Raw genomic sequence first — 27,120 nt, forward strand, 5'->3', positions numbered from 1 at the left:
CACGGACCTTTTCTCTGGCCAAAAAAACTCAACTGCCCCTCTTCTGGTTGGTAAATTGCAGGACGCACTTGGTACTACAAGAACAGCCTGACTTGGCAGTGCTGCCACCTTGGGTCTGGGAACCATCCTGCGTATCGAGCATTTTCAGGAGCCAGCCAGCCACTCCCAGCCATATGCCCCAAAAACAAACCACGGACCTTTTCTCTGGCAAAAAAAAATTAGCTTCCCCGCTTCAGGGTGGCAGATTGCAGGAGCCACTTTGCACCATCCAACCAGCCCGACTTGGCACTGGTGCCACCTTGGATCTGGGAACCATCCTGCCTATCGTGGATTTTCAGGGGCCAGCCGGCCACTCCCAGCCATAGGCACCCAAACACAAACCAAGGCCCTTTTCTCTGGCAAACAAAATTTAGCTGCCCCGCTTCTTGATGGCAAATTGCAGGAGCCGCTTCATACTACCAGAACAGCCCGACTTGGCACTGGTGCCACCTTGGGTCTGGCTACCGTCCTGTGTATCGTGCATTTTAAGGAGCCAGATGGCCACTCCCAGCCATCTGCCCCCAAACACGACCCACGGCCCTTTTCTCTGGCAAACAAAACTCAGCTGCCCAGCTTCTGGATGGCAGATTGCAGGAGCCATTTGTTACTATCACACGAGCCTGACTTGGCACTGGTGCCACCTTGGGTCTGGAAGCCATCATGCGTATGGTTGATTTTCAGGAGTCAGTCGGGCTGGTTTGATGGTGGAAAGTGGCTCCTGCAATCTGCCACCCAGAAGCGGGGCAGCTGATTTTTTTTTGCCAGAGAAAAGGTCCGTGGTTTGTTTTTGGGGCATATGGCTGGGATTGGCCGGCTGGCTCCTGAAAATGCTCGATACGCAGGATGGTTCCCAGACCCAAGGTTGCACCCGTGCCAAGTCGGGCTGTTTTTGTAGTTCCAAGTGCGTCCTGCAATCTGCCATCCAGAAGCGGGGCAGCTTACTTTTGTTTGCGAGGGAAACGGGCCAAGGTTTGTGTCTGGGGGATTATGGCTGGGAGTGACCGGCTGGCTCCTGAAAAGCTACGATAGGCAGGATTGTGACCAGACCCATGGTGGCACCAGTGCCAAGTTGGGCTGGTTTGATAGAACCAAGTGGCTCCTGCAATCTGCCCTCAAAATTTGGCAGCCGAGTTTTGTTTTCCAGAGAACAGCACCGTTGTTTGTGTTTGGGGGCCTGTGGCTGGGAGTGGCCGGCTGGCTCCTTAAAATCCACGATACGCAGGATGGTTCCCAGAGCCAAGGTGGCACCAGTGCCAAGTCGGGCTGGTTTGATAGCACCAAGTGGCTCCTGCAATCTGCCATCCAGAAGCGAGGCAGCTAAGTTTTGTTTGCCAGAAAAAAGGGCCGTTGTTTTTGTTGGGGCCTATGGCTGGGAGTAGCCGGCTGGCTCCTTTAAATCCACAATAGGCAGGATGGTTCCCAGACCCAAGGTGGCACCAGTGCCAAGTCGGGCTGGTTTCATAGTCCCAAGTGGCTCCTGCAATCTGCCATCCAGAAGCGGGGCAGCTGAGTTTTGTTTGCCAGAGGAAAGGGCTGTGGTTTTTGTTTGGAGGCCTGTGGCTGGGTGTGGCCACCTGACTCCTGAAAATCCACGATAGGCAGGATGGTTCCCAGACCCAAGGTGGCACCAGTGCCAAGTCGGGCTCGTTTGACAGTGTCAAGTGCCTCCTGCAATCTGCCATCCAGACGCGGGGCAGCTGAGTTTTTTTTGCCAGGGAAACGGGCCGTTGTTTTTGATTGGGGTCTGTGGCCGAGAGTGGTCGGCTGGCTCCTGACAATCCACAATACGCAGGATGGTTCCCAGACCCAAGGTGGCACCAGTGCCAAGTTGGGCTGGTTTGATAGTACCAAGTGGCTCCTGCAATCTGCCATCCAGAAGCTGGGCAGCTGAGTTTTGTTTGCCAGGGAAAAGGGCCATGGGTTGTGTTTGGGTGCATATGGCTGGGAGTTGCCAGCTGGCTCCTTAAAATGCATGATACGCAGGATGGTAACCAGACCCAAGGTGGCACCATTGCCAAGTCGGGCTGTTTTTGTAGTACCAAGTTTCTCCAGCAATTTGCCATCTAGAAGCGGGGCAGTTGAATTTTGTTTGCCAGAGAAAAGGGCCGTTGTTTGTGTTTGGGGGCAAATGGCTGAGAGTGGCCCGCTGGCCCCTAAAAATCCACGATAGGCAGGATGGTTCCCAGATCCAAGGTGGCACCAGTGGCAAGTTGGGCTGGTTCTATGGTTCCAAGTGGCTCCTGCAATCTGCCATCCAGAAGCGGGGCAGCTGAGTTTTGTTTGCCAGAGAAAGGGTCCGTGCTTTGTTTTTGGGGCATATGGCTGGGAGTGGCTGGCTGGCTCCTTAAAACGCTCGATACGGAGGATGATTCCCAGACCCAAGGTGGCACCACTGCCAAGTCGGGCTGTTTTTGTAGCACCAAGTGCGTCCTGCAATTTGCCATCCAGAAGAGGGGCAGTTGAGTTTTGTTTGCCAGAGAAAAGGGCCGAGGTTTGTGTTTGGGGGCATATTGCCAGGAGTGGCCGGCTGACCCCTGAAAATCCACGCTAGGCAGGATGGTTCCCAGATCCAAGGTGGTACCAGTGCCAAGTTGGGCTGGTTTGATAGTTCCAAGTGCCTCCTGCAATCTGCCATCCAGAAGCGGGGCAGCTTACTTTTGTTGGCCAGGGAAACGGGCCGAGGTTTGTGTCTGGGGCCTATGGCTGAGAGTGAGCGGCTGGCTCCTGAAAAGCTACGATAGGCAGGATGGTTACCAGACCCATGGTGGCACCAGTGCCAAGTCGTGCTGGTTTGATAGTACCAAGTGGCTCCTGCAATCTTCCATGGTGACGTGGAGAAATACTTTCTGGTTTCAGCCATATGGTCTTTCTTCTCTCCCTCAACTTCTCTATCACCTCTCATCTGTTTCACATGCGCTATCTTCAAGGTCCACAGGCTACTTTTCACAGAATCTTCTGGCCTGATGAAGTAAGAGTGATGAATAGAACAGTGCTGGGATCTATTTTCCAGTTTGGATAAAATGCATTCTGCACACAAATCCAAGGAGAACGTGCTGCCTCGATGCCCAGAAAATCTTTCACTCCTGCTAGTGTTCTACGTCAACCGCAACTTAGTCTGAAAGAAAAGCTTTTTCTCTGAGAGCATCTGAGAGGTTTGCATGAAGCACTGATATCTGACATATGCAATTTTGAATAGGAGAGGAAAAAGAAAATGGCAAGGAGTTTTTAATTTTAGTGGTTTCAATTTTAATTTCCGTGCACTTTTTCAAAACTTGTCAGCTCAAATGCCCATCAACATCTTTTAGTCATCTGTAAGTCAGTATTCATATAAAATGTGCTTCAAATCCAAAGAATTTCAAATTTGCACTCCAAGCTTCTATGCCTAGATTTATGATTTCCTACACATATTAGATGAAAGGAAGGCCTTTTTTACTGTGGGAGTGCTGGAACACTGGAACAGGTTGCCCAGAGAAGTTGTGGGTGTCCCATCCCTGAAAGTATTCAAGGTCACCTTGGACGGGGCTTGGAGCAGCAACAAAGGAGAAGCTTGATGGTAGAGAAACAAAGTCGGACTATAGAAGAAACTCGGATTGAAGTATAGGAGCAAGTTTTCTCTCAGCTCTTGGGGTAAATTCAAAGTTGTACAAAATGACATTTATCTGTGCTATTCACTACTGTAATAGAAAGTTTCATGAAAACTGTGTGGAGAGTTTAGTTCAGCCATGTCTTGAAGAAAAAGGCCATGAAGCCATGCAATTGAGAGAAAAGTAACAGGTAGCTGTGAAGCAGTTCCCAGCCTGACTTCTATAAACAATTAGACTCTTTCAGGCATCATTGTATAAACAATAAAGTTCTCAGGCAGTCTTCTCATAACAAGTGTAACACTCTCTCTGGGAAAAGATGGCACCCTGAGAACAGATGTGGAAGTTTTGGGAACCGTTCGTATCACAGTGAGAACACTGGTTTTGTTTTGTGTAAACAATCAACGGTGTAGTAAAACAAAAGGTGTGGTTAGAGTTTTCTCTGTTAGCCTATCATAAACCTGTATTTCGGAATATGCATGAAGTTCGTTAACACTATTATTTAAGCTGACTGATCGATCAATAAATCGAGTTCGATGCATCACAGGATGGTCGTTCTCCCCTCACTTCAACAAATGGTGACCACCCGGACGTGATAGCGGACACCGCGACGATCGCAACCACCACGGGGATTGCGAACACCACGAGAACTGAGGACTGGTTCAGGCTCCGAAGCAGCGGGAGCGGCAAATAAGCGCGAAACCAAAGCGGAGGAAAAAAGCCGCCGATACGCGCCGTGCCCTGGAGACCATATTAGATGGGTCCAGCTGATACGTGTGGCCGATGCCTGGAAATCGCTGCTAGGTAAAAGTGCGCACTTAAAAAGAGGTATGGAAAGGCAAGCCACATATGAACTTTTTATTACATTTTTGCAAAAAAGGCAAATTAAGGGAATAGACTTACGGAAGGAATTGCAAGGTCTTTTGGCTTATGGTCTGGAATGGGGAGTCTTCGTGAATCCCCACACAGTTTATGAGTTAACGGAATTGCGTGAATTCGGTGATTTATTGTCAGAGGCTGCTTTAGAGAGTGGTAAAACTGCCAAGAAGCTAGGCAAGCCATGGCGAGTGATATATGGCGCACTGTTTTACTATCTCTCTGAGTGCAAGACAGCGGCCGCAGCTCGTGGAGCTTGCGAGGCTGTGCTACTCCGAACTCGGCACGGGCGCTCCGCCATGGCGAGCAGCCGCGGCGAGCGACGCGGGAGCGGAGGCAGCGGCGGGGAGAGCGGAGCCGCCGCCGCGGGAGCCGAGGCGCGCCGCCCCGGGAGAGAGCGAAGCCGCCGCGGGGGGAGCCGCGGGTGCAGCGGTGCCTGCAGCAGAGTCAGCCTGCCGGTGAGTAAACAAAGAGCCCAGCGCAGCGGGGGGATTTTCGCCCGCTCCGACACACGCGCCGCGGGACTGGAGCGCTTTTTGCAGCGGGAGCATTTCTCCCTCCCCCCACGGCCGGCAAAAACTTCAGTTTAAGACCTAACAGCCTAATGGATGCCTCAGTCTAAGACCTAACAGCCTAATGGATGTAACTTTTGTCAGCAAAAGGAAAAGATCCCTGTTGAAATTAAGAAACAAGTGATGGTAAACAAGGAAAGTTAAAGGCACTTTTGTTCTTCCTGGCAGAGACTATGAAACAGGAATCAGCGTACTGTATGCATGGGTCAAATTTCGGCCGATTTGGCTCGGCATTGGTTATGCTGTTTTGAAATCACCTGCATTAACGTAGACTTTAACATCAGAAGCCCGGATGGTTCAGTCAGTGGAACATCAGACTCTAAAATTATATTTTGAAAAGTTTAAAAATGTTAAGATGTGTTGGATTGATAGTATGAGTCAGATGTTGTGAGTGTGCTTTTTGGTATAGAAATGCTATAGCAAACACATGAAGAAAGTTATTTTAGCTTAATATTTTAGAATCAGGCCTGTAAGTAAGTTATAGTAAATGCTATATTTTATTTCTATAGTAAGTTTTATCCGTTGCTAAGTAGTTTAAGTCGAATTATCTATTAAGTGCCGTTAAATGTTAAATACTGTTAAGGTTTAGTTTTGTTAAGTTGATCTCCTGTTAAGTTTAAGTGTTATTAAGTTTAAATAAAGCTAGATTCTGTTTAAATTATATTAGGTTTAGGTTAAGTTAGATTCTGTTAAGTTTGATCTTACATTATTTACAAATAAGTCTGTTATTTAAAGTCAGTTAAGTTTTGTTATAGTTAAGTTTTATTAGAATTAAAAGATTTTACATGTAAGTTCTGTTGATTTAAAAATCTATTAAGTTTAAGTAAAGATAAGTTTAAGTAATGTTAAGATCTATTAAGTTTAAATATTTTAAGTATTTTAAGTATAAGTGCTATTAGGTTTAAGTGATGTTAGATAGATTTATGCTTTTACGATAGACGTTTATTTTATGGCTTGTGTGCAAAGTGTTGTTGTGAATTTCAGAGAAACCTTGCTAGCTGAAAATACTATTTAATTATTAGAATTGCCTATTCTTATGTTGCAAAGAGTGTAACACAGCTAGCCCATAGAATTTTGAAGCCAGTTAAGTTCTGTTAATTTACAAATAAGTCTGCTAAGTTAAATATTTTAAGTGCTTTAAGTGTATACTATTTTCTCACCACTCCAAATCAACAAAGGACTGAGAATCGCCCAGCTGATGCCATTTCAGCCAAATGACTAAAGGATTACAGACTGTAAAACTGATTTTGAACTTTTCTGAGAGGCCTGGGGAAGGGGTGGATGTGAAAATCTCAAGGACAAAAAGGATTGTTTTCAGACTTGCCATTCACCTCCTCTCCAGGTTCACATGAATGAAAACAGCTAGCAGCTGTCTTTTCTTAGTCCAATTACCATCTACCTTGCAATGCCTGATAAGGCCGGACATTGTGGCTCAGCTGGGGGTGCGTTTAACCCTTTGGGATAAAACGCCGTTGCCGGAGGACCAGAGAACTGATTGACATTATTGAATCATTATCATCTTTCCATATAAAAGGACCGGCAAAAGAGAACTGCCTTGAATGTCACAGCCCAAATTGTGCTGCTTGGGTTGCACTGTGTTTGTGTTGTGGGGGTTGTGACAGGACCTTTTGGGTGGATCAGTTGTCACATTTTCGTTTATGGTGTAATACCTGTAATTATGAACATAACTGGGAACATAATTGGGAGTGGGCACTACGGAATGAAACAGGACTAAACACTGCCTCAGCTTTAGGTCTTTATGAGTCACATGAGCAGAAAATCTTAGCTTATTATCGGTGGGAGGTACAGTGTATTTTGAAAAGGGTTAAAGCTCAAAGTGCATCATATATTACCTCTGTAAGGTGTAGAAAACTGGTGCCTTTAACACAACATTCCGTTGTAGGGCCTATAAAAGGAGATCCCAATCAGGCATTAGACAACTGCATTAGAAGGTTACAAAGGTGTGGTCTTCAGGTCTCAGGAACAGTAAGGTTAAAAACTGATAAGAAGAAAGTCAAAGTAAAACCAGGAAAATGAGGTTTCCTTTTATTATATTACTTGGTGTAGTGGTAGCTGAAGAATTAAAGGTAACACATTTTAGTCAACCTAGAGATAATGTATGGCTAACACTTGCTAGGCAGATTAATCAGTCGTCGCTTTGTCTCAGCATTGGAGGAGTTACTAACCCTTTTCGAACATGTTTGGTAGGACTTCCAGTATGGTCTCCTCAAGAATTCTGCAGTTTTATTAATAACCGTGCCTTATGTATGCGCAGTATGGTAAATATTAAATTGCCTAAAGGGTATACTGCCAGTCAGAGTGACGGCTACCGTCAATGCCTGTTAATTCAATCACTTAATATTCCTTTGCATTCCCCACCTGAGGAGTTGGAGCTTTTCGGGAGTGCAAATGCTAGCATGACCAGCACTTCCGACGGTGGGTGGTTCAGCTTTGATTATTCTAATCCTCAAAAGATGAATCAACATAAACAAACATGGGCTACTCTGGATTCAGCTCTAAAGCCAAACATAGTGTCTAAACAACACTACAACCATTGTAAAGGCTCTAGCATCATAACACCTAAGAAATTACCTACGGGTATATTTCTAATTTGCGGAGATAGAGCCTGGAATGGTATACCTGCTCAGCCTCAGGGTGGACCTTGTTATTTAGGCAAGTTATCACTATTTCACCTTAATATATCTGTGCTAATGCAATTAAGCCATAAGAAAAGCAGGCAAAAGCGTAGCTTACATAATTTAGACTGTAGTCAAATAGGAGATCTATGGTTCTAGAGTAAATTTAAGCAAGTGATGGTTTCAGCTTTCCTACCATGAGGTGCTGCCAGCAAAGCATTGACTCTAGCAAAACAAATAGGGTGTTGGGCTAAGGGTGAACTGAATAAAACTTCACAAATATTAGATATGTTAACTGCAGATGTACAGAGTGTTAATCACGCTGTTCTACAAAATAGAGCTGCTATAGATTTCTTATTATTAGCACAAGGCCATGGGTGTGACGAGTTTGAAGGGATGTGTTGCATGAACTTATCTGATCATTCTGTATCTATTCATGCTAAGTTAAAAGAGCTACGGCTAGGATTCAACAAACTTAAGGAAGAAGAAAGATTAAGTATTGATGAGTAGCTTAAAAGTTTCAGATTGAGAGTATGACTAAGAAACCTTGTAATATATGCTATAGAGGTATTAGGAGCACTCTTATTACTTTTACTTATATTACCTTGTTTCTGTAGCTGTATTCAAAAGATGGTTAGTAGGATGATAGAGAATACCTGGCAAACTAACCTCCTTTCTCTTAAAGAAAAAAGCGGGGGAAGTGTGGAGAGTTTAGTTCAGGCATGTCTTGAAGAAAAAGGCCATGAAGCCATGCAATTGAGAGAAAAGTAACAGGTAGCTGTGAAGCAGTTCCCAGCCTGACTTCTATAAACAATTAGACTCTTTCAGGCATCATTGTATAAACAATAAAGTTCTCAGGCAGTCTTCTCATAACAAGTGTAACACTCTCTCTGGGAAAAGATGGCACCCTGAGAACAGATGTGGAAGTTTTGGGAACCGTTCGTATCACAGTGAGAACACTGGTTTTGTTTTGTGTAAACAATCAACGGTGTAGTAAAACAAAAGGTGTGGTTAGAGTTTTCTCTGTTAGCCTATCATAAACCTGTATTTCGGAATATGCATGAAGTTCGTTAACACTATTATTTAAGCTGACTGATCGATCAATAAATCGAGTTCGATGCATCACAGGATGGTCGTTCTCCCCTCACTTCAACAAAACTGTACAGAAGATAGTAAATTTTAAAAGAGATAAGAATTACAGCATAAAATCCATGGGATGGGTTACAACATGAGACACTCTCTAAGAGAAAATCTCTGTGTTTCAGCACTTCATCGGGGTAAGATTTCATGAAGTGCCAAAGAAGGCGGCAAAATATCATTCGGGACATTATTTACTGGAATTCAGCCTGGCCATTAGTAGGAACTGGCTTTGAACACATCATGTAGATATACCACACACACTTTCCCTTCACTGAAAAATTACTGTTTACAACAAATAAGCAATTGATGATCAAAATTGATTGAAAGCATCTTAAACATGTCAAGTATTTCATTGTAGATGATCTGTGATCCAAATGCTTCTTCCACCTTCGAGAGGGACAGAAGAATTCTTCCATATCATGATGGTTTAAAATTGTATCAACCAATGTTTTCTGCTGAAAAGGTATCATCTATTTTTTTCTATTTTTGGAAGAAAATATTCCTAGACATACAACAGGTGAGAACTAAGTATTTTTAAAGAAACAAATGAAATGAAAATATTCTGTAAATAGAATGAAATGAAAAGCTGTGTTTTAAATAGGAGCTAAATATTAAACAGAATTTTTGTACCAGGCATTTGAATTACTGCACCAGCTCTTTTGCCCATCAAGAGAGGCATTTAGCATTTCAGTCTTTTCCAAGGTGTTCATGATCTGCTATGCTGATCTCTGTGTGTGCCTAGGTGTGTGTGGAAGGGGGGGCATATGAAGGGGAGTGTGTATGTTTGCTTTACAATTGTTGTGGCAGATTCATGCCTCAGCTCCACATTTTGTTTTAAAAAGGTCACACCGAGTGGATATGAAGTTTACTATCAACAAGAGATCGATTCCCAAATCATCCATTTGACTCTCCCTTATAAATCATGTGCTTTGTTGCATATTTTATCAAATATACTTTCAAGCCAGATGGAGGAAGGAGGATGTGGGAATCCCTCCACCATCTTGCAACTTTTATGCAAGTAGGTTTTCAAGAAAATCATCATTTCTCTTTTAAATATGTCTGGAACAGGCATGATGGTAGTGTCAACCTGTTTGAGTTTTTGTTGCTGGAAGAAGTTGTACAAAAGGATTGGTTTTTACATTGACCAGTTACTGAATCAAGCGCAGGAATACATTGGAAATTTAGCTGGGGGCTCCTTTTCCCAGCAGACTACTTCTAGAACGAGCTTGTACACTGAAGCTGACTCTTTTGCTCTCTTTTTGTTTCTTTCCTATTTTCTTGGCTTCTTTGCCACTATCTAGACAATTTTGGAACTTTGTTCCCAACTAAAATGGTTTCAATAGTCTGATTGTGATCATACATTTTTACAAGGAATTTTTAAAATCTTTCCTCGAGTCCAGAAAGTCAAGGACTTAGATCTTTTTCTTCCCTTATCAATATTGCCATGAAATTGATAAATAAAGACCAACTCTTTATTTTTGTTTTTAACCCACGTAGATAATTCCCATCCATTAATCCATTTTGTGGACCAATAGTTGCCATTCTGATGGAAGCTGTCACTTCTTAACAATAGGCATTCTGTGACTATGTTGACAGCACTTTGGGTGAAGATCCTTCCTAACTGGTCTTAGATACACATAGGGAGAAATTTGCTCAGCCAGTGTCAGTCTTAAGCATGCGTATCAGAAGATCTTTCTAGAGCTGGGAATTTTCCCATGAAAGGGATTCAGTTAGGGAAGAGACACTTGTGCCAGAGTTTTACATTCTTCTTGAACATTGCTTAAGGAACTTAGATGCCATGTCCATTTGGATCTCTGTCTGCACAGAACTTTGTCATGCCAGTGCTTGAAATGCATCTTGAAGAGAATTCACTAGCACAGAATGAAAGAGAGTGGAAGGGGTTGGTGGGGCTAACCAGGCCCAACCGCCCTGCCTAAACCAGGATACCTAGAGCCTCTTGCCCAGGATTCTATCTGGGTGTACTTTTAATGTCTTCAAAGATCCAGGCTCCACAATCTTTCTGGGCAGACTGTGCCGTGGTTCAGTCACCCTCACAGTAAAGAAACATTTACTGATGTTCAAAGGCAATCTCCTGTATTTCAGTGTGTGCCCACTGCCTCTTGTCTTTTCCCTCAGCATCACTGAAAAGACACTGATTCCCTCCCCTTTGCACTATTGCTTCCATATGTATGTGTGCTGCCATGTAGAGGTATGTCAAAAACCTCCCTGAAGCCCAGGCAGATAATATTCCCTTCATCTACCAGTCAAGTTGATTCATCAGAGGAGTTTAAAGTGATGTTAAGCATGAAATTCCCCTGAAAAATCATGCTAACTACATTATTTGGTCATCTTTCATGTGCCTGACAAGGATTTCCAGGAAGAGCTGCTTCATCAACTTCCTGGGGATAAAAAAGAGGCTGGCTGGTTTGTACTATCGCGAGTCCTCTTAATTGCCTTTTTTGAAGAGGGATGTCATTTGCTAACATCCACTCATTAGCCTCTCTTGTCGTCTACATCTTAGCAAAACTCTTTCCCACTATGTCTGGCTAGGAAAAACTGTGCCAGCACAGAAAACATCTCCCATCATGTTCTAGACCTTGCACGGATGTCTGCCAAGTGTTTGGCAGGAAGAAAAGAAAAGTTGTCCAAAACAGCTTCCAATCGAATGTTCATGTGATTGGAAAAGTCAGGAGAGTGCAAAAGTACTGTTTTCTATCAGTTGGCAAGGTGCGCACACAATCCCAGTGTTGTACAGCTTGCTTCTTCACCTTCCCGAAGTTGCCGCTCTCTCCGGCTCCCGGAGCCGAAGAAGCGGCTTCTTGGCGCAAAGACGATTGTGCCGCTCACAGTGCTCTCCTTAGCGCGGCTTCTGCCGAAAGACGCCCGGCAGCGGCTCTTAGCTGCGGACAGCATCCTACCTTCGTCTTTAGCGTCTCTTCTCATCTACATCTCAGCAAAAAGCTTTCCCACTATGTCTGGCTAGGAAAAACTGTGCCAGCACAGAAAACATCTCCCATCGTGTTCTAGACGTTGCAGAGATGTCTGCCAAGTGTTTGGCAGGAAGAAAAGTAAAGTTGTCCCAAACAGCTTCCAATCGAATGTTCATGTGATTGGAAAAGTCAGGAGAGTGCAAAAGGACTGTTTTCTATCAGTTGGCAAGGTGCGCACACAATCCCAGTGTTGTACAGCTTGCTTCTTCACCTTCCCGAAGTTGCCGCTCTCTCCGGCTCCCGGAGCCGAAGAAGTGGCTTCTTGGCGCAAAGACGATTGTGCCGCTCACAGTGCTCTCCTTAGCGCGGCTTCTGCCGAAAGACGCCCGGGAGCGGCTCTTAGCTGCGGACAGCATCCTACCTTCGTCTTTAGCGTCTCTTCTCATCTACATCTCAGCAAAAAGCTTTCCCACTATGTCTGGCTAGGAAAAACTGTGCCAGCACAGAAAACATCTCCCATCGTGTTCTAGACGTTGCAGAGATGTCTGCCAAGTGTTTGGCAGGAAGAAAAGAAAAGTTGTCCAAAACAGCTTCCAATCGAATGTTCATGTGATTGGAAAAGTCAGGAGAGTGCAAAAGGACTGTTTTCTATCAGTTGGCAAGGTGCGCACACAATCCCAGTGTTGTACAGCTTGCTTCTTCACCTTCCCGAAGTTGCCGATCTCTCCGGCTCCCGGAGCCGAAGAAGCGGCTTCTTGGCGCAAAGACAATTGTGCCGCTCACAGTGCTCTCCTTAGCGCGGCTTCTGCCGAAAGACGCCTGGGAGCGGCTCTTAGCTGCGGACAGCATCCTACCTTCGTCTTTAGCGTCTCTTCTCATCTACATCTCAGCAAAAAGCTTTCCCACTATGTCTGGCTAGGAAAAACTGTGCCAGCACAGAAAACATCTCCCATCGTGTTCTAGACGTTGCAGAGATGTCTGCAAAGTGTTTGGCAGGAAGAAAAGAAAAGTTGTCCAAAACAGCTTCCAATCGAATGTTCATGTGATTGGAAAAGTCAGGAGAGTGCAAAAGTACTGTTTTCTATCAGTTGGCAAGGTGCGCACACAATCCCAGTGTTGTACAGCTTGCTTCTTCACCTTCCCGAAGTTGCCGCTCTCTCCGGCTTCCGGAGCCGAAGAAGCGGCTTCTTGGCGGAAAGACGATTGTGCCGCTCACAGTGCTCTCCTTAGCGCGGCTTCTGCCGAAAGACGCCCGGGAGCGGCTCTTAGCTGCGGACAGCATCCTACCTTCGTCTTTAGCGTCTCTTCTCATCTACATCTCAGCAAAATGCTTTCCCACTATGTCTGGCTAGGAAAAACTGTGCCAGCACAGAAAACATCTCCCATCGTGTTCTAGACGTTGCAGAGATGTCTGCCAAGTGTTTGGCAGGAAGAAAAGAAAAGTTGTCCAAAACAGCTTCCAATCGAATGTTCATGTGATTGGAAAAGTCAGGAGAGTGCAAAAGGACTGTTTTCTATCAGTTGGCAAGGTGCGCACACAATCCCAGTGTTGTACAGCTTGCTTCTTCACCTTCCCGAAGTTGCCGCTCTCTCCGGCTCCCGGAGCCGAAGAAGTGGCTTCTTGGCGCAAAGACGATTGTGCCGCTCACAGTGCTCTCCTTAGCGCGGCTTCTGCCGAAAGACGCCCGGCAGCGCCTCTTAGCTGCGGACAGAATCCTACCTTCGTCTTTAGCGTCTCTTCTCATCTACATCTCAGCAAAAAGCTTTCCCACTATGTCTGGCTAGGAAAAACTGTGCCAGCACAGAAAACATCTCCCATCATGTTCTAGACGTTGCACGGATGTCTGCCAAGTGTTTGGCAGGAAGAAAAGAAAAGTTGTCCAAAACAGCTTCCAATCGAATGTTCATGTGATTGGAAAAGTCAGGAGAGTGCAAAAGTACTGTTTTCTATCAGTTGGCAAGGTGCGCACACAATCCCAGTGTTGTACAGCTTGCTTCTTCACCTTCCCGAAGTTGCCGCTCTCTCCGGCTCCCGGAGCCGAAGAAGCGGCTTCTTGGCGCAAAGACGATTGTGCCGCTCACAGTGCTCTCCTTAGCGCGGCTTCTGCCGAAAGACGCCCGGGAGCGGCTCTTAGCTGCGGACAGCATCCTACCTTCGTCTTTAGCGTCTCTTCTCATCTACATCTCAGCAAAAAGCTTTCCCACTATGTCTGGCTAGGAAAAACTGTGCCAGCACAGAAAACATCTCCCATCGTGTTCTAGACGTTGCAGAGATGTCTGCCAAGTGTTTGGCAGGAAGAAAAGAAAAGTTGTCCAAAACAGCTTCCAATCGAATGTTCATGTGATTGGAAAAGTCAGGAGAGTGCAAAAGGACTGTTTTCTATCAGTTGGCAAGGTGCGCACACAATCCCAGTGTTGTACAGCTTGCTTCTTCACCTTCCCGAAGTTGCCGCTCTCTCCGGCTCCCGGAGCCGAAGAAGTGGCTTCTTGGCGCAAAGACGATTGTGCCGCTCACAGTGCTCTCCTTAGCGCGGCTTCTGCCGAAAGACGCCCGGCAGCGCCTCTTAGCTGCGGACAGAATCCTACCTTCGTCTTTAGCGTCTCTTCTCATCTACATCTCAGCAAAAAGCTTTCCCACTATGTCTGGCTAGGAAAAACTGTGCCAGCACAGAAAACATCTCCCATCATGTTCTAGACGTTGCACGGATGTCTGCCAAGTGTTTGGCAGGAAGAAAAGAAAAGTTGTCCCAAACAGCTTCCAATCGAATGTTCATGTGATTGGAAAAGTCAGGAGAGTGCAAAAGGACTGTTTTCTATCAGCTGGCAAGGTGCGCACACAATCCCAGTGTTGTACAGCTTGCTTCTTCACCTTCCCGAAGTTGCCGCTCTCTCCGGCTCCCGGAGCCGAAGAAGCGGCTTCTTGGCGCAAAGACGATTGTGCCGCTCACAGTGCTCTCCTTAGCGCGGCTTCTGCCGAAAGACGCCCGGCAGCGGTTCTTAGCTGCGGACAGCATCCTACCTTCGTCTTTAGCGTCTCTTCTCATCTACATCTCAGCAAAAAGCTTTCCCACTATGTCTGGCTAGGAAAAACTGTGCCAGCACAGAAAACATCTCCCATCGTGTTCTAGACGTTGCACGGATGTCTGCCAAGTGTTTGGCAGGAAGAAAAGAAAAGTTGTCCAAAACAGCTTCCAATCGAATGTTCATGTGATTGGAAAAGTCAGGAGAGTGCAAAAGTACTGTTTTCTATCAGTTGGCAAGGTGCGCACACAATCCCAGTGTTGTACAGCTTGCTTCTTCACCTTCCCGAAGTTGCCGCTCTCTCCGGCTCCCGGAGCCGAAGAAGCAGCTTCTTGGCGCAAAGACGATTGTGCCGCTCACAGTGCTCTCCTTAGCGCGGCTTCTGCCGAAAGACGCCCGGGAGCGGCTCTTAGCTGCGGACAGCATCCTACCTTCGTCTTTAGCGTCTCTTCTCATCTACATCTCAGCAAAAAGCTTTCCCACTATGTCTGGCTAGGAAAAACTGTGCCAGCACAGAAAACATCTCCCATCGTGTTCTAGACGTAGCACGGATGTCTGCCAAGTGTTTGGCAGGAAGAAAAGTAAAGTTGTCCAAAACAGCTTCCAATCGAATGTTCATGTGATTGGAAAAGTCAGGAGAGTGCAAAAGTACTGTTTTCTATCAGTTGGCAAGGTGCGCACACAATCCCAGTGTTGTACAGCTTGCTTCTTCACCTTCCCGAAGTTGCCGCTCTCTCCGGCTCCCGGAGCCGAAGAAGCGGCTTCTTGGCGCAAAGACGATTGTGCCGCTCACAGTGCTCTCCTTAGCGCGGCTTCTGCCGAAAGACGCCCGGGAGCGGCTCTTAGCTGCGGACAGCATCCTACCTTCGTCTTTAGCGTCTCTTCTCATCTACATCTCAGCAAAAAGCTTTCCCACTATGTCTGGCTAGGAAAAACTGTGCCAGCACAGAAAACATCTCCCATCATGTTCTAGACGTTGCACGGATGTCTGCCAAGTGTTTGGCAGGAAGAAAAGAAAAGTTGTCCCAAACAGCTTCCAATCGAATGTTCATGTGATTGGAAAAGTCAGGAGAGTGCAAAAGGACTGTTTTCTATCAGCTGGCAAGGTGCGCACACAATCCCAGTGTTGTACAGCTTGCTTCTTCACCTTCCCGAAGTTGCCGCTCTCTCCGGCTCCCGGAGCCGAAGAAGCGGCTTCTTGGCGCAAAGACGATTGTGCCGCTCACAGTGCTCTCCTTAGCGCGGCTTCTGCCGAAAGACGCCCGGCAGCGGTTCTTAGCTGCGGACAGCATCCTACCTTCGTCTTTAGCGTCTCTTCTCATCTACATCTCAGCAAAAAGCTTTCCCACTATGTCTGGCTAGGAAAAACTGTGCCAGCACAGAAAACATCTCCCATCGTGTTCTAGACGTTGCACGGATGTCTGCCAAGTGTTTGGCAGGAAGAAAAGAAAAGTTGTCCAAAACAGCTTCCAATCGAATGTTCATGTGATTGGAAAAGTCAGGAGAGTGCAAAAGTACTGTTTTCTATCAGTTGGCAAGGTGCGCACACAATCCCAGTGTTGTACAGCTTGCTTCTTCACCTTCCCGAAGTTGCCGCTCTCTCCGGCTCCCGGAGCCGAAGAAGCAGCTTCTTGGCGCAAAGACGATTGTGCCGCTCACAGTGCTCTCCTTAGCGCGGCTTCTGCCGAAAGACGCCCGGGAGCGGCTCTTAGCTGCGGACAGCATCCTACCTTCGTCTTTAGCGTCTCTTCTCATCTACATCTCAGCAAAAAGCTTTCCCACTATGTCTGGCTAGGAAAAACTGTGCCAGCACAGAAAACATCTCCCATCGTGTTCTAGACGTAGCACGGTTGTCTGCCAAGTGTTTGGCAGGAAGAAAAGTAAAGTTGTCCAAAACAGCTTCCAATCGAATGTTCATGTGATTGGAAAAGTCAGGAGAGTGCAAAAGTACTGTTTTCTATCAGTTGGCAAGGTGCGCACACAATCCCAGTGTTGTACAGCTTGCTTCTTCACCTTCCCGAAGTTGCCGCTCTCTCCGGCTCCCGGAGCCGAAGAAGCGGCTTCTTGGCGCAAAGACGATTGTGCCGCTCACAGTGCTCTCCTTAGCGCGGCTTCTGCCGAAAGACGCCCGGGAGCGGCTCTTAGCTGCGGACAGCATCCTACCTTCGTCTTTAGCGTCTCTTCTCATCTACATCTCAGCAAAAAGCTTTCCCACTATGTCTGGCTAGGAAAAACTGTGCCAGCACAGAAAACATCTCCCATCGTGTTCTAGACGTTGCACGGATGTCTGCCAAGTGTTTGGCAGGAAGAAAAGTAAAGTTGTCCAAAACAGCTTCCAATCGAATGTTCATGTGATTGGAAAAGTCAGGAGAGTGCAAAAGGACTGTTTTCTATCAGTTGGCAAGGTGCGCACACAATCCCAGTGTTGTACAGCTTGCTTCTTCACCTTCCCGAAGTTGCCGCTCTCTCCGGCTCCCGGAGCCGAAGAAGCGGCTTCTTGGCGCAAAGACGATTGTGCCGCTCACAGTGCTCTCCTTAGCGCGGCTTCTGCCGAAAGACGCCCGGGAGCGGCTCTTAGCTGCGGACAGCATCCTACCTTCGTCTTTAGCGTCTCTTCACATCTACATCTCAGCAAAATGCTTTCCCACTACGTCTGGCTAGGAAAAACTGTGCCAGCACAGAAAACATCTCCCATCGTGTTCTAGACGTAGCACGGATGTCTGCCAAGTGTTTGGCAGGAAGAAAAGAAAAGTTGTCCAAAACAGCTTCCAATCGAATGTTCATGTGATTGGAAAAGTCAGGAGAGTGCAAAAGTACTGTTTTCTATCAGTTGGCAAGGTGCGCACACAATCCCAGTGTTGTACAGCTTGCTTCTTCACCTTCCCGAAGTTGCCGCTCTCTCCGGCTCCCGGAGCCGAAGAAGCGGCTTCTTGGTGCAAAGACGATTGTGCCGCTCACAGTGCTCTCCTTAGCGCGGCTTCTGCCGAAAGACGCCCGGGAGCGGCTCTTAGCTGCGGACAGCATCCTACCTTCGTCTTTAGCGTCTCTTCTCATCTACATCTCAGCAAAAAGCTTTCCCACTATGTCTGGCTAGGAAAAACTGTGCCAGCACAGAAAACATCTCCCATCGTGTTCTAGACGTAGCACGGATGTCTGCCAAGTGTTTGGCAGGAAGAAAAGTAAAGTTGTCCCAAACAGCTTCCAATCGAATGTTCATGTGATTGGAAAAGTCAGGAGAGTGCAAAAGGACTGTTTTCTATCAGCTGGCAAGGTGCGCACACAATCCCAGTGTTGTACAGCTTGCTTCTTCACCTTCCCGAAGTTGCCGATCTCTCCGGCTCCCGGAGCCGAAGAAGCGGCTTCTTGGCGCAAAGACGATTGTGCCGCTCACAGTGCTCTCCTTAGCGCGGCTTCTGCCGAAAGACGCCCGGGAGCGGCTCTTAGCTGCGGACAGCATCCTACCTTCGTCTTTAGCGTCTCTTCTCATCTACATCTCAGCAAAAAGCTTTCCCACTATGTCTGGCTAGGAAAAACTGTGCCAGCACAGAAAACATCTCCCATCGTGTTCTAGACGTTGCAGAGATGTCTGCAAAGTGTTTGGCAGGAAGAAAAGAAAAGTTGTCCAAAACAGCTTCCAATCGAATGTTCATGTGATTGGAAAAGTCAGGAGAGTGCAAAAGTACTGTTTTCTATCAGTTGGCAAGGTGCGCACACAATCCCAGTGTTGTACAGCTTGCTTCTTCACCTTCCCGAAGTTGCCGCTCTCTCCGGCTTCCGGAGCCGAAGAAGCGGCTTCTTGGCGGAAAGACGATTGTGCCGCTCACAGTGCTCTCCTTAGCGCGGCTTCTGCCGAAAGACGCCCGGGAGCGGCTCTTAGCTGCGGACAGCATCCTACCTTCGTCTTTAGCGTCTCTTCTCATCTACATCTCAGCAAAATGCTTTCCCACTATGTCTGGCTAGGAAAAACTGTGCCAGCACAGAAAACATCTCCCATCGTGTTCTAGACGTTGCAGAGATGTCTGCCAAGTGTTTGGCAGGAAGAAAAGAAAAGTTGTCCAAAACAGCTTCCAATCGAATGTTCATGTGATTGGAAAAGTCAGGAGAGTGCAAAAGGACTGTTTTCTATCAGTTGGCAAGGTGCGCACACAATCCCAGTGTTGTACAGCTTGCTTCTTCACCTTCCCGAAGTTGCCGCTCTCTCCGGCTCCCGGAGCCGAAGAAGTGGCTTCTTGGCGCAAAGACGATTGTGCCGCTCACAGTGCTCTCCTTAGCGCGGCTTCTGCCGAAAGACGCCCGGCAGCGCCTCTTAGCTGCGGACAGAATCCTACCTTCGTCTTTAGCGTCTCTTCTCATCTACATCTCAGCAAAAAGCTTTCCCACTATGTCTGGCTAGGAAAAACTGTGCCAGCACAGAAAACATCTCCCATCATGTTCTAGACGTTGCACGGATGTCTGCCAAGTGTTTGGCAGGAAGAAAAGAAAAGTTGTCCAAAACAGCTTCCAATCGAATGTTCATGTGATTGGAAAAGTCAGGAGAGTGCAAAAGTACTGTTTTCTATCAGTTGGCAAGGTGCGCACACAATCCCAGTGTTGTACAGCTTGCTTCTTCACCTTCCCGAAGTTGCCGCTCTCTCCGGCTCCCGGAGCCGAAGAAGCGGCTTCTTGGCGCAAAGACGATTGTGCCGCTCACAGTGCTCTCCTTAGCGCGGCTTCTGCCGAAAGACGCCCGGGAGCGGCTCTTAGCTGCGGACAGCATCCTACCTTCGTCTTTAGCGTCTCTTCTCATCTACATCTCAGCAAAAAGCTTTCCCACTATGTCTGGCTAGGAAAAACTGTGCCAGCACAGAAAACATCTCCCATCGTGTTCTAGACGTTGCAGAGATGTCTGCCAAGTGTTTGGCAGGAAGAAAAGAAAAGTTGTCCAAAACAGCTTCCAATCGAATGTTCATGTGATTGGAAAAGTCAGGAGAGTGCAAAAGGACTGTTTTCTATCAGTTGGCAAGGTGCGCACACAATCCCAGTGTTGTACAGCTTGCTTCTTCACCTTCCCGAAGTTGCCGCTCTCTCCGGCTCCCGGAGCCGAAGAAGTGGCTTCTTGGCGCAAAGACGATTGTGCCGCTCACAGTGCTCTCCTTAGCGCGGCTTCTGCCGAAAGACGCCCGGCAGCGCCTCTTAGCTGCGGACAGAATCCTACCTTCGTCTTTAGCGTCTCTTCTCATCTACATCTCAGCAAAAAGCTTTCCCACTATGTCTGGCTAGGAAAAACTGTGCCAGCACAGAAAACATCTCCCATCATGTTCTAGACGTTGCACGGATGTCTGCCAAGTGTTTGGCAGGAAGAAAAGAAAAGTTGTCCCAAACAGCTTCCAATCGAATGTTCATGTGATTGGAAAAGTCAGGAGAGTGCAAAAGGACTGTTTTCTATCAGCTGGCAAGGTGCGCACACAATCCCAGTGTTGTACAGCTTGCTTCTTCACCTTCCCGAAGTTGCCGCTCTCTCCGGCTCCCGGAGCCGAAGAAGCGGCTTCTTGGCGCAAAGACGATTGTGCCGCTCACAGTGCTCTCCTTAGCGCGGCTTCTGCCGAAAGACGCCCGGCAGCGGTTCTTAGCTGCGGACAGCATCCTACCTTCGTCTTTAGCGTCTCTTCTCATCTACATCTCAGCAAAAAGCTTTCCCACTATGTCTGGCTAGGAAAAACTGTGCCAGCACAGAAAACATCTCCCATCGTGTTCTAGACGTTGCACGGATGTCTGCCAAGTGTTTGGCAGGAAGAAAAGAAAAGTTGTCCAAAACAGCTTCCAATCGAATGTTCATGTGATTGGAAAAGTCAGGAGAGTGCAAAAGGACTGTTTTCTATCAGTTGGCAAGGTGCGCACACAATCCCAGTGTTGTACAGCTTGCTTCTTCACCTTCCCGAAGTTGCCGCTCTCTCCGGCTCCCGGAGCCGAAGAAGCAGCTTCTTGGCGCAAAGACGATTGTGCCGCTCACAGTGCTCTCCTTAGCGCGGCTTCTGCCGAAAGACGCCCGGGAGCGGCTCTTAGCTGCGGACAGCATCCTACCTTCGTCTTTAGCGTCTCTTCTCATCTACATCTCAGCAAAAAGCTTTCCCACTATGTCTGGCTAGGAAAAACTGTGCCAGCACAGAAAACATCTCCCATCGTGTTCTAGACGTAGCACGGATATCTGCAAAGTGTTTGGCAGGAAGAAAAGTAAAGTTGTGCAAAACAGCTTCCAATCGAATGTTCATGTGATTGGAAAAGTCAGGAGAGTGCAAAAGTACTGTTTTCTATCAGTTGGCAAGGTGCGCACACAATCCCAGTGTTGTACAGCTTGCTTCTTCACCTTCCCGAAGTTGCCGCTCTCTCCGGCTCCCGGAGCCGAAGAAGCGGCTTCTTGGCGCAAAGACGATTGTGCCGCTCACAGTGCTCTCCTTAGCGCGGCTTCTGCCGAAAGACGCCCGGGAGCGGCTCTTAGCTGCGGACAGCATCCTACCTTCGTCTTTAGCGTCTCTTCTCATCTACATCTCAGCAAAAAGCTTTCCCACTATGTCTGGCTAGGAAAAACTGTGCCAGCACAGAAAACATCTCCCATCGTGTTCTAGACGTAGCACGGATGTCTGCAAAGTGTTTGGCAGGAAGAAAAGTAAAGTTGTCCAAAACAGCTTCCAATCGAATGTTCATGTGATTGGAAAAGTCAGGAGAGTGCAAAAGTACTGTTTTCTATCAGTTGGCAAGGTGCGCACACAATCCCAGTGTTGTACAGCTTGCTTCTTCACCTTCCCGAAGTTGCCGATCTCTCCGGCTCCCGGAGCCGAAGAAGCGGCTTCTTGGCGCAAAGACAATTGTGCCGCTCACAGTGCTCTCCTTAGCGCGGCTTCTGCCGAAAGACGCCTGGGAGCGGCTCTTAGCTGCGGACAGCATCCTACCTTCGTCTTTAGCGTCTCTTCTCATCTACATCTCAGCAAAAACCTTTCCCACTATGTCTGGCTAGGAAAAACTGTGCCAGCACAGAAAACATCTCCCATCGTGTTCTAGACGTTGCAGAGATGTCTGCAAAGTGTTTGGCAGGAAGAAAAGAAAAGTTGTCCAAAACAGCTTCCAATCGAATGTTCATGTGATTGGAAAAGTCAGGAGAGTGCAAAAGTACTGTTTTCTATCAGTTGGCAAGGTGCGCACACAATCCCAGTGTTGTACAGCTTGCTTCTTCACCTTCCCGAAGTTGCCGCTCTCTCCGGCTTCCGGAGCCGAAGAAGCGGCTTCTTGGCGGAAAGACGATTGTGCCGCTCACAGTGCTCTCCTTAGCGCGGCTTCTGCCGAAAGACGCCCGGGAGCGGCTCTTAGCTGCGGACAGCATCCTACCTTCGTCTTTAGCGTCTCTTCTCATCTACATCTCAGCAAAATGCTTTCCCACTATGTCTGGCTAGGAAAAACTGTGCCAGCACAGAAAACATCTCCCATCGTGTTCTAGACGTTGCAGAGATGTCTGCCAAGTGTTTGGCAGGAAGAAAAGAAAAGTTGTCCAAAACAGCTTCCAATCGAATGTTCATGTGATTGGAAAAGTCAGGAGAGTGCAAAAGGACTGTTTTCTATCAGTTGGCAAGGTGCGCACACAATCCCAGTGTTGTACAGCTTGCTTCTTCACCTTCCCGAAGTTGCCGCTCTCTCCGGCTCCCGGAGCCGAAGAAGTGGCTTCTTGGCGCAAAGACGATTGTGCCGCTCACAGTGCTCTCCTTAGCGCGGCTTCTGCCGAAAGACGCCCGGCAGCGCCTCTTAGCTGCGGACAGAATCCTACCTTCGTCTTTAGCGTCTCTTCTCATCTACATCTCAGCAAAAAGCTTTCCCACTATGTCTGGCTAGGAAAAACTGTGCCAGCACAGAAAACATCTCCCATCATGTTCTAGACGTTGCACGGATGTCTGCCAAGTGTTTGGCAGGAAGAAAAGAAAAGTGGTCCAAAACAGCTTCCAATCGAATGTTCATGTGATTGGAAAAGTCAGGAGAGTGCAAAAGTACTGTTTTCTATCAGTTGGCAAGGTGCGCACACAATCCCAGTGTTGTACAGCTTGCTTCTTCACCTTCCCGAAGTTGCCGCTCTCTCCGGCTCCCGGAGCCGAAGAAGCGGCTTCTTGGCGCAAAGACGATTGTGCCGCTCACAGTGCTCTCCTTAGCGCGGCTTCTGCCGAAAGACGCCCGGGAGCGGCTCTTAGCTGCGGACAGCATCCTACCTTCGTCTTTAGCGTCTCTTCTCATCTACATCTCAGCAAAAAGCTTTCCCACTATGTCTGGCTAGGAAAAACTGTGCCAGCACAGAAAACATCTCCCATCGTGTTCTAGACGTTGCAGAGATGTCTGCCAAGTGTTTGGCAGGAAGAAAAGAAAAGTTGTCCAAAACAGCTTCCAATCGAATGTTCATGTGATTGGAAAAGTCAGGAGAGTGCAAAAGGACTGTTTTCTATCAGTTGGCAAGGTGCGCACACAATCCCAGTGTTGTACAGCTTGCTTCTTCACCTTCCCGAAGTTGCCGCTCTCTCCGGCTCCCGGAGCCGAAGAAGTGGCTTCTTGGCGCAAAGACGATTGTGCCGCTCACAGTGCTCTCCTTAGCGCGGCTTCTGCCGAAAGACGCCCGGCAGCGCCTCTTAGCTGCGGACAGAATCCTACCTTCGTCTTTAGCGTCTCTTCTCATCTACATCTCAGCAAAAAGCTTTCCCACTATGTCTGGCTAGGAAAAACTGTGCCAGCACAGAAAACATCTCCCATCATGTTCTAGACGTTGCACGGATGTCTGCCAAGTGTTTGGCAGGAAGAAAAGAAAAGTTGTCCCAAACAGCTTCCAATCGAATGTTCATGTGATTGGAAAAGTCAGGAGAGTGCAAAAGGACTGTTTTCTATCAGCTGGCAAGGTGCGCACACAATCCCAGTGTTGTACAGCTTGCTTCTTCACCTTCCCGAAGTTGCCGCTCTCTCCGGCTCCCGGAGCCGAAGAAGCGGCTTCTTGGCGCAAAGACGATTGTGCCGCTCACAGTGCTCTCCTTAGCGCGGCTTCTGCCGAAAGACGCCCGGCAGCGGTTCTTAGCTGCGGACAGCATCCTACCTTCGTCTTTAGCGTCTCTTCTCATCTACATCTCAGCAAAAAGCTTTCCCACTATGTCTGGCTAGGAAAAACTGTGCCAGCACAGAAAACATCTCCCATCGTGTTCTAGACGTTGCACGGATGTCTGCCAAGTGTTTGGCAGGAAGAAAAGAAAAGTTGTCCAAAACAGCTTCCAATCGAATGTTCATGTGATTGGAAAAGTCAGGAGAGTGCAAAAGTACTGTTTTCTATCAGTTGGCAAGGTGCGCACACAATCCCAGTGTTGTACAGCTTGCTTCTTCACCTTCCCGAAGTTGCCGCTCTCTCCGGCTCCCGGAGCCGAAGAAGCAGCTTCTTGGCGCAAAGACGATTGTGCCGCTCACAGTGCTCTCCTTAGCGCGGCTTCTGCCGAAAGACGCCCGGGAGCGGCTCTTAGCTGCGGACAGCATCCTACCTTCGTCTTTAGCGTCTCTTCTCATCTACATCTCAGCAAAAAGCTTTCCCACTATGTCTGGCTAGGAAAAACTGTGCCAGCACAGAAAACATCTCCCATCGTGTTCTAGACGTAGCACGGATGTCTGCAAAGTGTTTGGCAGGAAGAAAAGTAAAGTTGTCCAAAACAGATTCCAATCGAATGTTCATGTGATTGGAAAAGTCAGGAGAGTGCAAAAGTACTGTTTTCTATCAGTTGGCAAGGTGCGCACACAATCCCAGTGTTGTACAGCTTGCTTCTTCACCTTCCCGAAGTTGCCGCTCTCTCCGGCTCCCGGAGCCGAAGAAGCGGCTTCTTGGCGCAAAGACGATTGTGCCGCTCACAGTGCTCTCCTTAGCGCGGCTTCTGCCGAAAGACGCCCGGGAGCGGCTCTTAGCTGCGGACAGCATCCTACCTTCGTCTTTAGCGTCTCTTCTCATCTACATCTCAGCAAAAAGCTTTCCCACTATGTCTGGCTAGGAAAAACTGTGCCAGCACAGAAAACATCTCCCATCGTGTTCTAGACGTTGCACGGATGTCTGCAAAGTGTTTGGCAGGAAGAAAAGTAAAGTTGTCCAAAACAGCTTCCAATCGAATGTTCATGTGATTGGAAAAGTCAGGAGAGTGCAAAAGGACTGTTTTCTATCAGTTGGCAAGGTGCGCACACAATCCCAGTGTTGTACAGCTTGCTTCTTCACCTTCCCGAAGTTGCCGCTCTCTCCGGCTCCCGGAGCCGAAGAAGCGGCTTCTTGGCGCAAAGACGATTGTGCCGCTCACAGTGCTCTCCTTAGCGCGGCTTCTGCCGAAAGACGCCCGGGAGCGGCTCTTAGCTGCGGACAGCATCCTACCTTCGTCTTTAGCGTCTCTTCACATCTACATCTCAGCAAAATGCTTTCCCACTATGTCTGGCTAGGAAAAACTGTGCCAGCACAGAAAACATCTCCCATCGTGTTCTAGACGTAGCACGGATGTCTGCCAAGTGTTTGGCAGGAAGAAAAGAAAAGTTGTCCAAAACAGCTTCCAATCGAATGTTCATGTGATTGGAAAAGTCAGGAGAGTGCAAAAGTACTGTTTTCTATCAGTTGGCAAGGTGCGCACACAATCCCAGTGTTGTACAGCTTGCTTCTTCACCTTCCCGAAGTTGCCGCTCTCTCCGGCTCCCGGAGCCGAAGAAGCGGCTTCTTGGTGCAAAGACGATTGTGCCGCTCACAGTGCTCTCCTTAGCGCGGCTTCTGCCGAAAGACGCCCGGGAGCGGCTCTTAGCTGCGGACAGCATCCTACCTTCGTCTTTAGCGTCTCTTCTCATCTACATCTCAGCAAAAAGCTTTCCCACTATGTCTGGCTAGGAAAAACTGTGCCAGCACAGAAAACATCTCCCATCGTGTTCTAGACGTAGCACGGATGTCTGCCAAGTGTTTGGCAGGAAGAAAAGTAAAGTTGTCCCAAACAGCTTCCAATCGAATGTTCATGTGATTGGAAAAGTCAGGAGAGTGCAAAAGGACTGTTTATCAGTTGGCAAGGTGCGCACACAATCCCAGTGTTGTACAGCTTGCTTCTTCACCTTCCCGAAGTTGCCGCTCTCTCCGGCTCCCGGAGCCGAAGAAGCGGCTTCTTGGCGCAAAGACGATTGTGCCGCTCACAGTGCTCTCCTTAGCGCCGCTTCTGCCGAAGGACGCCCGGGAGCGGCTCTTAGCTGCGGACAGCATCCTACCTTCGTCTTTAGCGTCTCTTCTCATCTACATCTCAGCAAAAAGCTTTCCCACTATGTCTGGCTAGGAAAAACTGTGCCAGCACAGAAAACATCTCCCATCGTGTTCTAGACGTTGCACGGGTGTCTGCCAAGTGTTTGGCAGGAAGAAAAGAAAAGTTGTCCAAAACAGCTTCCAATCGAATGTTCATGTGATTGGAAAAGTCAGGAGAGTGCAAAAGTACTGTTTTCTATCAGTTGGCAAGGTGCGCACACAATCCCAGTGTTGTACAGCTTGCTTCTTCACCTTCCCAAAGTTGCCGCTCTCTCCGGCTCCCGGAGCCGAAGAAGCGGCTTCTTGGCGCAAAGATGATTGTGCCGCTCACAGTGCTCTCCTTAGCGCGCCTTCTGCCGAAAGACGCCCGGGAGCGGCTCTTACCTGCGGACAGCATCCTACCTTCGTCTTTAGCGTCTCTTCTCATCTACATCTCAGCAAAATGCTTTCCCACTATGTCTGGCTAGGAAAAAACTGTGCCAGCAGAGAAAACATCTCCCATCGTGTTCTAGATGTTGCAGAGATGTCTGCCAAGTGTTTGGCAGGAAGAAAAGTAAAGTTGTTCAAAACAGCTTCCAATCGAATGTTCATGTGATTGGAAAAGTCAGGAGAGTGCAAAAGTACTGTTTTCTATCAGTTGGCAAGGTGCGCACACAATCCCAGTGTTGTACAGCTTGCTTCTTCACCTTCCCGAAGTTGCCGCTCTCTCCGGCTCCCGGAGCCGAAGAAGCGGCTTCTTGGCGCAAAGACGATTGTGCCGCTCACAGTGCTCTCCTTAGCGCGGCTTCTGCCGAAAGACGCCCGGGAGCGGCTCTTAGCTGCGGACAGCATCCTACCTTCGTCTTTAGCGTCTCTTCTCATCTACATCTCAGCAAAAAGCTTTCCCACTATGTCTGGCTAGGAAAAACTGTGCCAGCACAGAAAACATCTCCCATCGTGTTCTAGACGTTGCAGAGATGTCTGCCAAGTATTTGGCAGGAAGAAAAGAAAAGTTGTCCAAAACAGCTTCCAATCGAATGTTCATGTGATTGGAAAAGTCAG

This window comes from Melospiza melodia, chromosome 5, assembly GCF_035770615.1.
Source record: "Melospiza melodia melodia isolate bMelMel2 chromosome 5, bMelMel2.pri, whole genome shotgun sequence".
Lineage (NCBI taxonomy): Eukaryota > Metazoa > Chordata > Aves > Passeriformes > Passerellidae > Melospiza > Melospiza melodia.